This window comes from Physeter macrocephalus, chromosome 15, assembly GCF_002837175.3.
Source record: "Physeter macrocephalus isolate SW-GA chromosome 15, ASM283717v5, whole genome shotgun sequence".
Classification (NCBI taxonomy): domain Eukaryota; kingdom Metazoa; phylum Chordata; class Mammalia; order Artiodactyla; family Physeteridae; genus Physeter; species Physeter macrocephalus.
In genome coordinates this window covers 75,054,754-75,069,520 of record NC_041228.1, presented here as the reverse complement: position 1 = coordinate 75,069,520, position 14,767 = coordinate 75,054,754, and the positions used below count along the sequence as shown (strand labels likewise).

The 14,767-nt window shown below is 40.0% G+C and overlaps 1 protein-coding gene across 2 annotated transcripts in view; it reads left to right on the top strand.

Moving 5' to 3' along the window:
- Positions 1-704: 704 nt before the first annotated feature.
- Positions 705-14,767, top strand: part of SDCBP (syndecan binding protein) — a 32,229-nt gene continuing 18,166 nt past the window's right edge. For both annotated transcript variants that reach the window (XM_007113318.4, XM_007113317.4), the window contains exon 1: positions 705-840. The gene's annotated coding sequence lies outside the window, so the exon portion shown is untranslated. The remainder of the gene's footprint in view (positions 841-14,767) is intronic.

Genomic DNA, 14,767 nt, shown 5'->3' with positions numbered 1-14,767 from the left:
GTCATCTCTTTTATGCTCAGATTTTTATTTTACCATAGATTAAATTATTATGGCACTAAATAACTTAGCTAGAAATGCTTCTAAGTTAATGCTGTTTTGTCAAGTACTCTGTTACTCCATGGTTAGTACAGAAAACTTAGGCAAACTGTGCCTCAGTGTCTTTGCATGTTAAAGAAGATGTTGTATCTGTCTTTGATGTAAGGACCAAATAAGACTGCTCTATACATCAGGTTCTTAGGATAGTGCTTGGAACGTAGCCCTTAATAAATACAGTTTTCCAGTTTTTGTATTAGGATAAAGCTATTACTTTTGTGCACTACCACACATAACCTTCAACAACCAGCAAACTTCAGCTCAGACGGACAAAGAGTAATAAGAGCCAAAGAAAAAAGTTGTAACGCAAAGAAGGCAGGAGTCGAGAAGGGTTAGTGGGAGGAATGTTGCAGAGCCCGTGGGTGTGGTGGAAGTTTAGGGCTGGCTGGGACATGGGCGAACGGTAGGTTCTCAGGACTCTCGATGTGTCGGAGGTGATGCGGACTAAGTGACCGTGAGTGCAGAGGAACGGCAGTGAGCTGGGGGCACCCGGCCGTTAGGCAGGGAGCTGTCTGGAGAGCGGAGCAGGTGGGCGGGAGCGGCGGAGCAGACGCACGCCTCGCCCCGCCCCCGCCCTGTTACCATGGGGAGCGGGTCACCTGACCGAGCGCAGAGACGGAAGGCGTGGGGGGAAGGTGCGGGCGGAAGGCGGGGACGCGCGGCGCGCACTGTCCTCCTCTCTCTGGGTCTCGGAAGTCTGAGCCAGTGACCGGCGGCGGCTGCAGCGCGTGGGTTCCTGCGGCCTCGGTGAGCAGCCCTGCGGGGAACGGGGGACGCTCACGCGGCGTCCCGGGCGCGGGCGTGGGGCCCCGGGCCGCTGGGCGGAGGGCGTCTCGGTGCCGCCTTCCCCTCCGTGGGCTCCGCTCCGCGCCCTTGCTGGCGCCGGGCCGGGCCCGGGGCGAAAGTTTGCGCTAGCGGCGCCCTCCGAGCGCCCACGACCCTGCGGGTTTCGGGGTCCCGTCCGAGGGTGGAGGGCGAGCCTGGGGCCCGGCCGGGGGCGACGCCCGCCGCCCCCAGTCCCCGTCCTCCGCCTCGGCCCTTTTTGTTCGTGTCGGGTGAGCTCGCCGGGGCCGGTGAGGGGAGAGTCGCCGGCTGCGGGCCGTCCCGGTGCCGCGTCCCCGGGCTGGGCTGCGTCGCCTTCCTCGGTGGCCGCTTCGGAACGTCGGGACGTGGACGGAGGAAGGAGTTGTTCGTTGCGCGGGCGAAGCCTTGCCTTTCGGGAGGGGGAGGGGGAGAGGTGTTCGTGGGGCGCTGGCTTCTGGAGAAGTTGGAGGAAAGGGAGAAACGCCCCCAGCAGGGTGCGCTCAGCAGGAACCCTCCCTCGAGGGTCGCGATTCTCGGCTTTCGTTTTAGGATTCGCTTGTAATACGGGGCAGGCGGAGGCATGTAGATGTGGATAAAGTTTTCCCTTTTTACCAAAATGGATTCATTTAAGCAGGGAGTCTCCTAAGGTGCTAGTTTTTAACGGGAGATTTCTAGGTTTATCTGGTCTGTGTATATTATCTGTACAGCAGTTCACGGTTATTTTTAACATTATGTACCTCTCTAGGAAGTACGTTTGGTTTACGAAACTCACAACATCCAGTTGTTTCAAAGAAGAAACAGTTTATTAAAAAGGAAAGTTACAGGGGAACCCAGCTGCAGCCTGGTTAGCTTTATCGCCAGTATATACAAATGGTGAAATAAAATGTGTCCATTCTTTTAAGTTTTTCTCTTTGAGGTTGAGGGCAAACGGTAAAAATGTGTTTGTTTGTTTGTTTTCATTTTCTCTGTTACCAACTTCGTTCTACGAACTTCTGTTCTTTGAACGGTGTGTAAATATTATAGATCAGATAGTTTGTGCTGCAGAATAAAAGTAAGGAAATGGAATGTCTTTTAATAGGTTCAGGAAAGTCATTCTATTATAATCCACATTTAACTTTGGCACCATTAATTTTTAAGTTACGTTTGGGCGTTATAAGAAAGGATATGAAAATCGTGACTAAAAGAGGAAGCATTTACTAGTTGGCGGTTGAGTGTACTATTCAGCAAACAGTTCCTTAAATTGAGCATGACTCAACTATTTTTTCTTTCCTGTTTTTGTCGGATTTAGGTACTTCTTTAGGTAGTAAATGCCATGAGTTTCTAAAAAGAAAAATCCCCCCCCCCAAAAACAACAACTGTTAAATCAAGTCATAGTTATATTCACATTTATTCATTTCTTTCCGAGTGCTGCCAAGATTTTTTGCACATTTATTTAGTTTTTGAGGAGGTAAGCAGTTACAGGGCTCAACATTTAAGCAAAAAAAGGGTATACAGTGTAAAGTCTCCTTCCTTCAAGGTCTTCTAGCCAACCGTATTCTCTTCCTGTAGGAGCCAACTGTTCGGCATTTCTTAGGTATCGTTCCAGGGGTATTTTATACCTGTACAAACATATAAATATATTTTCCTCCCTTCTGTTTTCTTTTTTTTTTAATTGTGGTAAAGTACACGTAAATTTTACCATCTTAACCATTGTTAAGTGTACAGTTCAGAGATATTAAACACACTGACATTGGTGTGCAGCCATCACCACCGTCCATCCCCTTGAGTCTTGTAACACTGGAAGTCTCTGTGCATTAAGCAGTAACGCCCCCATTCTCTCCTCCCCCTAGCCCCTGGCAACCATTGCTGTACTTTGTGTCTTTATGATTTTGATACTGCAAGTATCTCATGTAATTGGGATCATAGTACATTGCAGAGTTTCCTTTCATTTTTAAGGCAGGATAAAGTTCCATTGTGTGTGCGTGCACGTATATATGTGTTGACATTTTGTTTATCCATTCATCTGTCGATGGACACTTGGGTTGCTTCCACGTTTGAGCTGTTGCGAATAATGCTGCTGTGAATGTAGGTATACAAATACCTCTTCATATCCAGATTTCTATTCTTTTGGGTGTATACTCAGAAATGGAATTGATGGATCATACAGAATTCTATTTTTAATTACGGGGGAACTGCCATACTGTGTTTTATAGCACCTGTACCATTTTCCATTCTCGCCAACAGTGAATAAGGGTTCTAATTTCTCCACATCCTCATCAACACTTGTTTTTTTTGATAGTTGTCACTCTAGTGGGTGTGAGGTGGTATCTCATAGTTTTGATTTGCGTTTCCGTAATGATCAGTGATGTTGAGCATCCTTTCATGTGCTTATTGGCTGTTCCTCTATATTTTTTGGAGAAATGTCTATTCATGTTCTTTGCCGATTTTGTTTTTTTTTTTTTTTGTTCTCTAAATATTCTGGATATTAATCCCTTATCAGATATGATTTGCAAATATTTTATCGCATTCAGTGGGTTGCCTTTTTACGCTATTGATAGTGTCCTTTGATGCACAAATTTTTTATAATTTTCATTAAGTCCAATATGTATTTTTTCTTTTGTGACCTGTGTCTTTGGTGTCATATCGAAGAAACCATTGCCAAATCCAATGTCAGGAATGTTTTGTCCTATGTTTTCTTCTAAGAGTTTTATTGTGTTAGGTCTTACCTTTAGATCCTGGATCCATTTTGAGTTAACCTTTGTATATATTGTGTTAGGTAGGGGTCTACCTTCATTCTTTTGCATGTGGATATCCAATTTTCCCAGCACCATTTGTTGAAAAGACTGTCTTTTCCATTGAATGGTCTTGGCACCCTTGTCAAAAATCATTTGACCTTGTATACGAGGGTTTATTTTAGGCTGTCTGTTCTATTCCATTGGTCTATGTTTGTCTTTATGCTAATACTATATCATTTTGATAGGTTTTAAAATTTTTTTAAAAAATTTTTGGCTGTGTTGGGTCTTTGTTGCTGCACGTGGGCTTTCTCTAGTTGCAGCGAGCGGGGGTAACTCTTCATTGCGGTGCGCGGGCTTCTCATTGCGGAGCATGGGCTCTAGGAGTGTGGGCTTCGGTAGTTACCATTTTGAATACTCTACCTTTATAGTAAATTTTGAAATCAGGAAGTGTGAGTTCTCCAGTTTTGTTTTGTTTCTAAGATTGTTTTCAGTTTCTTTCAGCAGTGTTTTGTAGTTGTCATTGTACAAGTTTTTTACCTTCTTGATTAGATTCGTTAAGTAGTTTATTCTTTTTGATGCTTTTGTAAATGAATTTGGTTTTGTGTTTTCTTTTTCAGATTGCTTGTTATTTATGTATAAAAGCGCAACTGATTTTTGTGCATTGACTGTATCCTGTTACGTTGCTGAATTTGTTTTTTAGTTTTAATGCTTTTTTGTGGAGTCTAAGGTTTTCTAAACCCTAAACATATAAGATCATATCTGAAAACATAATTTTACTTCTTTTTCAGTTTGGATGCCTTTCATTTCTTTTTCTTGCTCTGGCTAGAACTTCCAGTACTGTGTTGAAGAGTAGTGTTGAAAGTGGGCATGCTTGCCTTGTTCCTGACCTTAGTGGAAAAATATTCAGTCTTTCACCATTGAGTATGATGTTTGCTGTGGGTTTTGCATATATGGCTTTTATTATGTGGAAGTTGTTTTCTTCTACTCCTATTCTGTTGTGTGTTTTTATCATAAAGCGGTGTTGAATTTTGTCAAATGCTTTTCCTACATCAATTCAGATGATGATGTGTTTTTTTCACTTCATTTTGTTGATATGTATTGCTTTGAACAATTTTTGTATGTTGAACCATCTTTGTATTCCAGAAATAAATCCCATTTGTTAAAAGGTGTCTAATCCTTTTAACATGCTGTTGAATTCTCTTTGCTAGTATTTTGTTGAAGATTGCATCAATGTTCATAAGGGGTGTTGGTCTATAGTTTTCTTTTTTTTGTCTTTGTCTGGCTTTGGTATCAGCATAATGCTGTCCTCATAGAATGGAAGTGTCCCCTTTTCAATTGTTTTGCAAAATTTTGAGATGGATTGGTATTCTTCTTTAAATGTTTAGTAGAGTTCACCAATGAAGCTATCAGGTTCAGGGCTTTTCCTTGTTGAGAGATTTTTGATTACTGATTTAGTCTCTTTACTAGTTATGGGTCTATTTAGATTTTTATTTCTTTCTGAGTTAGTCTTGATAGGTTTTGTGTTTCTAGGAATGTGTCCATTTCATCTAGTTTATCCAGTTTTTTAGTGTACAGTTGTTTATAGTGTTCTCTTGTAGAGAGACTTAATGTTTTATTTCTGTAGAAACTGATAGTATTCCCACTTTCATTTTAACATGTTGAGTTTTCTCTTTTTATTTCTTAGTCCATTTAGCTAAAGGTTTGTCAATTTTGTTGATCTTTTTAAAGAACCAAATTTAGTTTTCATTGATTTTTCTTTATTTCTTCTATTCTGTATTTTATTTATCTCTGTTCTAATCTCTGTTACTTCCTTACTTCTGCTAGCTTTGGGTTTAGTTTGTGTTTCTTTTTCTGGTTCCTTAAGTTCCCCCTTCCTTTTAAAACAAATTTGAGCATACTTTATATACTGCACTAAATAATGCTTTGTTTTTTCCAGTTAATGATAATATTTTGGACCTCATTCACTATTTTGTGTATCTAGTACTTCCTCCTTTGTTTAAAGAATTTTGCTATTACAGTTGGTGCTTCAGTGAATAAAATTTTACATTTGTTGCTTTTTGTATGTAGGTATATTTACAGACTAAAACCTGAAGTGGTACTGCTGGGTTGGAGGGTATCTGCATTTACAATTTTGGTAGATATTGCAAAATCACTCTTTGTGGAAATTATACTACTTTACACTTTTACCAGTAATGTATGACTGTTTCTCAAAGCCTCATTATCAGAGTGTTGTCCAGCTTTGGATTTTTGCCAGTTCAATAGGTGGGAAATGGAATCTTATGGGTAAAAAGAAGTTATACTTAAAGTAGACTTCATATGACCATATTTCTCAATTGCTTATCATCACAGTCTCCTGGGATATTTATTAAAAGAATAATTCCTATGTCCTTCCATGAAATCTGTGTCAGCTTGGTAAAGTATTTTTAACTAGTGCCCAAATAATTCTGATCTGGTGGTGAGCGAAGTTTGAGAAACACTGCCATGAAGACTGTTTAGGACTTTATCAAAGTGTGTTGCTTGACACCATATATGAATCGTCTGGAATGCTTATGAATCCACAGTGTACTAGAAAACATGATCATTACTATTTATCTGGGTCCAGTGGATATTTTTTTATAATTTAGGTCATTTTATGAATAGCTTGCAGAAGTGAAAATAAAGGCATAGGGAAACATGGTTTTACTAGAAACAGAATTTTAATGACAACTTGAACATAAGAAACCAAAAATTTTATTCTAAGTTTTCCTGGTTTTGAAGGTATGTATAGCTGAAACGGGCAACGTCTTTGAGTACAACTAATGTCTCATCAACTGTCATCCATACAGTTGGGAGATATCCTTTTTATAAATATCGTTCCAGATTTCAGTTACATCTCTAATATATCTTAGCTTATTATTACTTTTGGTTTTTCTTCATGCACTTGGTTGTCAAAACACAATACTGGTTTTAGATTTCATATCCATCTCTAAAAGGTTCTAACGTTACTGTTTGGTAATTTTTGTACTTGCGTTGTCAAAATGCAGTATTTTTGCAAACTTTCATGGTTCATGATTTTACAGGGATGACCATATAACTTACATTTGCAAAGAATTTTCATTTATACTTTTATAAATACCAATTAGAATAGTCAGTGCAACAGATTTCTAAAAATTTCTCTACATTGCTGTTTTCATCTGGTCACCTTTGTTTAAATACCTGCCTTCATTTGGCTACTTACAAACCAAATCAAGTAAGTTTTGCTGTGTAGATATAAAAGAGGAAAGAAGATGGTAAATATCCTTTTAAACAGGATCTAGGGACTTGTTTCAAAATATTGCATGATAAAGTGTTTCCTTCGGAATAACTAACTGAAAAATCGTATTTTTTTTTATTAAGTATAGGCACATTGTTTACTCATTGATCTTTAAGTTTGAGGAATTTCAATTAGGATATCTTCATCTGAAAACTCATAGTCTGAGGTTTGCTTATGATCAATTCCCTCATTATCATAAAAGTCTAGAGTACACCTATCTGTTTCTTTGTATTCATCTCTGATTTGTCTAATAAATGTCTTCCTCCAGTTTATTCTATATGCCATCATGGGTGAAAAATGAAAAATCCCACATTTTCTACTGTGTTCAAAGAATACAGTTTAGAAAAAAGGCTACAAAGATGGTGTCTCCAGACTTTATACATTTTTGGAAGAGGATGCAGTACTTTGGGCAACACATACTGAAGGATGACAATGTATTCCTAGAATGAATAAGAATGATTCTACTTTTTGTTTCTACTGTCATTTTAGTTTTTTCTTTAGCATACTTGGGAATAATGGATGAATAATGATTAAGTAATACCTAGATAAAGTAGCAAAACTGTTTCAAGAAATGGGAAAAATAAGTTCACTAAGATTCCATAACGGATCTTAGATTTATAAAGGAGTCCAGGTGAACCCTTGTGATATTTGTAAGGTAGAGTGATTTTACTCTATTTAAAGGTTTTTCTTCCCAGTTCATCCCTCCCTCCCTTTCTTTTGTGTAAGAAAGAATAAAAGTCGTGAAATAGAACTTCTGAAAAAAGAAACTCAAAATTTAAAATCGTGTCCATTGGATGCTGATGGTATACAAAGAGTTAAGGGCAGGTTTCTGGACTCTACTCCAGACTTACTCTTTTAGTTTCTGGGGGCTAGGACTCAAGAATCTGTGTTATTAACAAGATTTCCAGGTTATCCTTATGGACTTAAAGACACGATGTTTTAGGACCTTAAGAAGGTTTTTACTTTACTACCATATGGAAGTACTTTAGATTACTTCTCTGATAGAGCATTTCAATTGTTTCCTGTGCTGTGAGGTGATATCTCACTGTGGTTTTGATTTGCATTTCCCTGATGATGTTGAACACCATTTCATGTATCTTTTGACCATCTGTATGTCTTCTTTGGGAAAATGTCTGTTCAGCTCCTCTGCCCTTTTTTTAATTGGATTTTTTATTTTATTTTTTTTGTTGTGGAGTTATATGAGTTCTTTTTTTTAGCTTGGCTGTTAATCCTTATTAGATGCATGATTTGCAAATATTTTCTACCATTTGGTAGGTTGCCTTTTTATTGTTTCCTTTGCTGTACAGAACCTTTTTAGTTTGATGTAGTACCACTTGTTTATTTTTCTTCTGTTGCCTTTGCTTTTGGTGTTAAATCCAAATAGTCATCACCAATACTAATGTCAAGTGGCTTATTGCCAACGTTTCCTTCTAGAAATTTTATGGTTTCAGGTCTTATGTTCAAGCTTTAATACATTTTGAGTTGATATTTGTGTATGGTGTTAAGATAGGGGTCCGATTTCATTTTCCATGTCGTTGTCCAGTTTTCCCATTTATTGAAGAGAATGTACTTTTCCCATTGTATATTTTTGACACCTTTGTCACAAATTAATTGACCATACATGAGTGGGTTTGTTTTGGGGCTCTTTATTCTCTTCTGTTGGTCTATGTGTGTGTTTTTATGCAGTATCATACTGTTTTGATTACTATAGCTCTGTAATATAGTTCGAAGTGAAAGTGTGATGCTTCTAGCTTTGTTTTTTCCCTCAAGTTTGCTTTGACTATTTGGGGTTTTCTATGATTGCATGCAAATTTTAGGGTCGTTTATTTTTTCTTTTAAAAATGCCGTTGGAACTTTGACAGAGATTGCATTAAATCTTTAGATTACTTTGGATAGTATGGGACATTTTAACAATATTAATTCCTCCAGTCCAAGAGCATGGAATATCTTTCCATTTATTTGTGTTGTCTTTCATTTCTTTCATCAATGTGCTGTAGTTTCAATGTACAGTCTTTCACCTTCTTATTTAAATTTATTTCTCTGATGCAGTTGTAAATGGAATTGTTTTCTTAATTTCTGTTTCTGGTAGTTAATTGTTAGTGTATAGAAAGGCAACAGATTTTTGTGTATTGGTTTTGTATCTTCCAGCTTTACTGAATTTATTAGTTCTACCAGATTTTTGGTGATTTTTTTCAGCTTTTCTACGTATTAGTAACATTTCACCTGCAAATACTGACAGTTTTACTTATTCTTTTCCAGTTTGGGTGCCTTTTATTTCTTTTTCTTGCCTAGTTGCTCTGGCTGGGACTTCCAAGAGTATGTTGAATAAAAGTGGCAAGGTGGGCATCCTTGTGACTACATTTTTACATCCCCCACCCCCGTTTATACTTTTGATGTCACAGTTTACATCCTTTTATCTGTTTCCCTTAACAAATGGTTGTAGTTAGTTGTTGTGTTTTTTTTTTAACTTTTGTCTTTTAACCTTTATTCTAGCTTTGTGATTAATCCACCATGTTTACAGCTTTAGGTTATTCTGATATTTTTTTATATATTTACTTTTATCATTGGGATTTATACTTTACGTTTTCCTGTTGCTAATTAGCACCTTTTTGTTTCAACTTAAATTTCTATAAGATTTCTTATAAGGCTGGTCTAGTGGTGATGAACTCTGTTAGCTTTTGCTTGTCTGAGAAACTCTTTACCTTGCCTTCAAATGTGAAGGACAACTTTTCTGAGTGGAGTATTTTTTTTTTAAGATTTAATTTATTTTTGGCTGCATTGGGTCTTCGTTGCGGTACGCGGGCTGCTTCTTGCGGTGGCTTCTCTTGTGGAGTATGGGCTCTAGGCGCGTGGGCTTCAGTAGCTGTGGCACGTGGGCTCAGTAGTTGCGGCTCGTGAGCTCTAGAGCGCAGGCTCACTAGTTGTGGTGCACGGGCTTAGTTGCTCTGTGGGATGTGGGACCTTCCCGGACCAGGGCTCAAACCCATGTTCCCTGCATTGGCAGGCGGGTTCTTAACCGCTGCGCCACCAAGGAAGTCCCCTGAGTGGGGTATTCTTGGCGGCAATTTTTTTCTTTCAGTGCTTTGAGTTACATCATGCCACTCCCTGCTGGCCTGCAGCTCCTGCTGAAAAATCTGCTCATAGTCTCTTGGGAGTTCTCTTGTACATAACAAGTTGTTTTTCTCCTGTCACTTTTTAAGATTCTCTTCTCCTCTTGATATTTTAATTATAATATATATTTTAATTATAATATGTATTGGTTTGGGTATCTTCATCTCTTTTTTTGAACTCCCTGAACTTCCTGGATCTGGATGTCTGTTTCCTTCCCCAAATTAGGGAAATTTTCAGCCATTGTTTCTTCTTTCTTATGTGAAGGAAACTTTCCTCACGTAAGTTTTCTGCCTCTCTCTCCTTTTCTTCAGAGAACCTTACGATGCAAATGTTGGTTAGCATGTTGTCTCATAAGTCTCTTAAGCCATCTTCATTCTCTTTTCTTTTTGCTGCTCTGATCAGATGAGTTACACTGCCCTGTCTTCTGGTTTGTTTCTTCCTTTCTTCAGATTCATTTCTTCCTTTATTCTGGTTTGTCTAGTCTGCTGTTGAACTCCTCTATTGTGTTTTTTAGTTAAGTTATTGTATTTTTTAGCCTTATGATTTCTACCTGGTGCCTTATATTTTCTGTATCTTCTGAAATTCTTACTTTGTTCATCCATTGTTCTTCTGAGCTTGGTGAGCATCTTTATGACGGTAATTAAAAACTCTTTATCAGGTAAATCACTTTCATTAAGGTCTTTTTTACTGAGCTTTTATCTTGGTCTTTCGTTTGGATCATGTTCTTCTGTTTCTTCATTTTCCTTGACTCTCTTTGTTTAGATAAACAGCCATCTCTCCTAGTCTTAAACGACTGGCCTCATATAGATGAGCCTTCTCGTTCGACCCTGCAGTAACTCTTGGTTGTATCTCATAACCTTTCAGCTTTCCGAGCAGCCCACTTCCTTGCTTTTGGCTCCCAGTAGTTGAGGGTGTGTCGAGGTCTGTCGCTGGGCCAAAGGGGAGGATCGCGGTCAGCACCTGGATTCAGGCCGTTGGGAAGCCGCACTCTCAGGCAGCAGTTTTAAAAGTATGCGAATTTACCTGTTTCAGGGGAAGATTGGGAAATAGGCATTTCTGTCGGCTCCCTCTGCACTGAGCCGTGGTAAGACTGCCAGTTAACTGTGGCTTTGTTTGCTACAGTCCTGTTGAACTGGTGACTCTAAGCCCCGCTGGCCACCAGGGCCAGGCTAGCCAGGGATGTCCCCTGTGGGCGGCAGACGTGTACACTGGCACTAGGTCCTTCCTCAGAGACGCTGGCTGCCTCGGATGGGACAGAGGGAGAGTGCACAGATGGTATCTGCTGGCCCTCCCAGTTTCTGGAGAGAATTATAGCCCCTGGGTGTGTGTTTAATTACAAGCCTGCTTGCTCTTCAGGCCCCAGCTTTGAAGATAAGGTAATCAACCTCTTTTATAGGGAGTCTGGGGTGCATTTCAGTCTGCTGTCTTTACACTGTGCCCTGGAGGAGAACCTGTTAAGAACTGTTTTCTCGGTAGGCCAGCTGGTGGGGCACCAACTTGTATGGGTTCCACAGTTAGATCATCACTGGGCTGCCCCTTTGGGCCGACAGAGCCAGATGGTGGCACCGTTGTGCTCTCCACAGATGCAGCGTGCTGTTGGCTTGGTGGTGGTGGAGGGGACTCAGGTAGGGTCTTCCACACACCTGAAGCTGCCTTCGGGGTGAGCGTATCATGCAGGTCCAGCCCCTTCCGTGCAGCCATCAGTAGGAGCGCTGTAGTCCTGTGGGATCTGTGAATGTACGTCCTGCTGGCAGCCAGAGCCAGGTGATCCAGGGGTTGTCCCCTGGGCGGCAGCTACAAAAACCGGAGCACCAGATGTGTTGTACCGTGTTTTTTTTTTTTAAGATCAGTGGTTCTGCAGTCCTGAATTTTCATCCTCCCAAGATTTTTAAAAAACAACTCAGACTAAACAAGCTGACAAACATTATTTTAACTTGAACGATCACACCATTTTTAAAAGGGGAGGCCAGTTGTAGTGGGTGGTTTGAGAGAAGGAATGAGTCAGTCGCTCAGAAAATGATGAGTGCTGCCATTTAGGTGACATTAACTGGACAACTTTACTGGTATGTTTTCTACTTTGTGAATCAGCATTGCTGCTAGAAAGCAAATTAACTAGGTGTTCCAAAATATCACATACAGTATCTGAATTTGAGAGTTCTTTGGTCTGTGCACGTATTTAAGGACTGAGGAAGTTACCCTAACATTACCCTGAGGAGGTAGAGGGTCAGATGGAAAACTTGATACTGAGGCAAAGTAGTCAAATTTTTTTTGTCTTCAGTTGTTCTGGAAGAACCCTGAAAGTGTTCTAAGCACTGAGAAATCTTAGTAGTAATGGATTTGGGGGCTTATTTTCTAAGGCCCGCACCACGGCGTGCAGAGGCGTTTAGTGAGGCATGAGATGCAAGGAGGTTGCCGGAAGCATAGAGCGGGCCAAGCCTGGGTTTAGGGGTCAGTGAAGAGCGCCAGTTCTTTCCAGGAATTAGACCAATGAAACAAAGTTGTGACTTTGTCAGGAATGTTGTGAGCAGACTGTTAGAGTAGATGGCAGAGGTGTGGTGCCTACCCATCTCAGGAGCAGCGAGAGCTGTAAGCTCTCCCTTCTCACTGACTGCTCCATCAGCTGAAGGGAAGGCCTGCAAAAAGCATTTTGTCTTTAGTTGGTACAGTCATAGTGTTTGATAGAGTTTTAAGTGAGAGTAAAATGGGAATTCTCATGCTGATGTAATGGAATTATTTTCAGAGTTCTCTTAAATCTCATTATTGATCATTCTGAAATTCCAAACATAATTGAAAGGATTTCGAGAATAGCTTTGTGCTTCTTCAAAAAGGGCTAAGTATTTTTTAAAAAAAATATTTATTTATTTATTTGGTTGCACTGGGTCTTAGTTGTGGCAGGCAGGCTCCCCAGTTGCGGCTCATGGGCTCCTTAGCTGTGGCACGCAGTCTTCCCAGTTGTGGCATGTGAACTCTTAGATGCGGCATGCGTGTGGGATCTAGTTGCCCGACCAGGGATTGAACCCGGGCCCCCTGCATTGGGAGCGTGGAGTCTTATCCACTGCACCACCAGGGAAGTCCCCAGGGCTAAGTATTTTTGACACTTAGCTTTAGGTCAAAGGTTTAAATATACCATACCAGTGAGTTAATGGAGTCCTTTGAGAAAAATAATATAAAAATTAATTGTTTTCCTGGAACGCTTTTAACTGTGTTGTTCAAAGTAGTAGATTTGTTGGGAGTTCCCTGGTGGCTTAGTGGTTAGGATTCCAGGCTTTCATGGCCCTGGCCTGGATTTAATCCCTGTTCTGGGAACTGAGATCCCATAAGCTGCTCAACATGGCAAAAGCAAAACAAAACAAAGCAAAAAACCCCAAAAAACAAACCAAAAAACCCAAACCCAACAAAGTAGTAGACTTGCAAGGTGAGACAATTAGAACTTTCCAGTAAAAGTTTTAACCATATCTTGTTTACTGCAATTTTGATAGTATTGGCTAAAATATTTAATAAACATTTGTTTCCTGTCAGGATAAGGTATTGTGTTAGAGAAATAAAAAATTAAGTGTGGACCTTGAGCTCCAGTAGCAGAGTTAAACCAGCTGTAGTGAAAGGCAGAGTGAAACTGCTAAACAGAGAAACAGATAATGTCAGACTGAAGTCATCAAAGGTGACCTCACAGAAGCCACCTTGACTAAGATTTTGATAGCAAAGTCCTGGGAGAATATTCCAGGAAGAAGACAAAGCTTTTATAAAGATGTGGAGACACAGAAACACTTGACCTGGGTAGGAAATGGCAAATCATTTGTGGGTGGAACATTGTAAGGTTTGGAAAGAAACTGGATGAAATGAGACCAAGAAATAGTTTGAAGTAAAAACATTGAGGAATCCTTTGTATTTTAGAAGAATGGTGAGATTTAATTAAGGTCAACTTACTTAAAATCAACAAACTAAATTTTTTAAAAAGTATAAGTTGGGGTGATATTTGTTATTTTTTAAAAACTTCTGGAAAGCCCATTTCTTTTCTTGGCCTGAGTGTGTGGGTATGAGTGACCTCAGAGTTGTTGAGACAACTTCAGTTAATATTAGTTTGAAGAATAGCTTCTATGGGGAAAAAAATTGGGAAAACTATTCAGTGAGTTTTGAAGTGAGCCACTCATCCAGTTCATTTTTCATGAGGAAAAATGGGATCTTGTATGTGACCAGTGGCAGAACCAGAAACAGACATAGCACCTGGATTACTGGGCAGCATTAGTTACAGTGAATTTAAAATCATTGTGTTTATGATGTCGATAAAATGGTTGAAAGTTTAAATAAAATGTGTTTAAGGAGAAAGCTTCTAGGGGAGTGATCTTTTGAGACAGAAAAGGTACTTCATTTTGTTTCCCCGGATTAATAGAGTTAAGCCATGTTTGATTGTGCTTTCTCAAGAATTTGCATTTTATTCACAAACCTCGCCCTGTTTTCCTCTTCAAAACTGTATCAGGCTACTGCTCTTCAGCAGTTTATTGGAGATTCTACCCCGGGGCAGTTCGGCAAGAAAAAGAAATAACATGGGCAGAGGATTTAAATAGACATTTCTCCAAAGAAGATATACGAATAGCTGTTAGGCACATGGAAGATGCTCAGCATTATTAGTCATTAGGGAAATACAGATCAAAACTACAACGATGGGCGTCCCTGGGGGCGCAGTGGATGGGGGGTCCGCCTGCCGATGCAGGGGACGCGGGTTCGTGCCCCGGTCCGGGAAGATCCCACGTGCCGC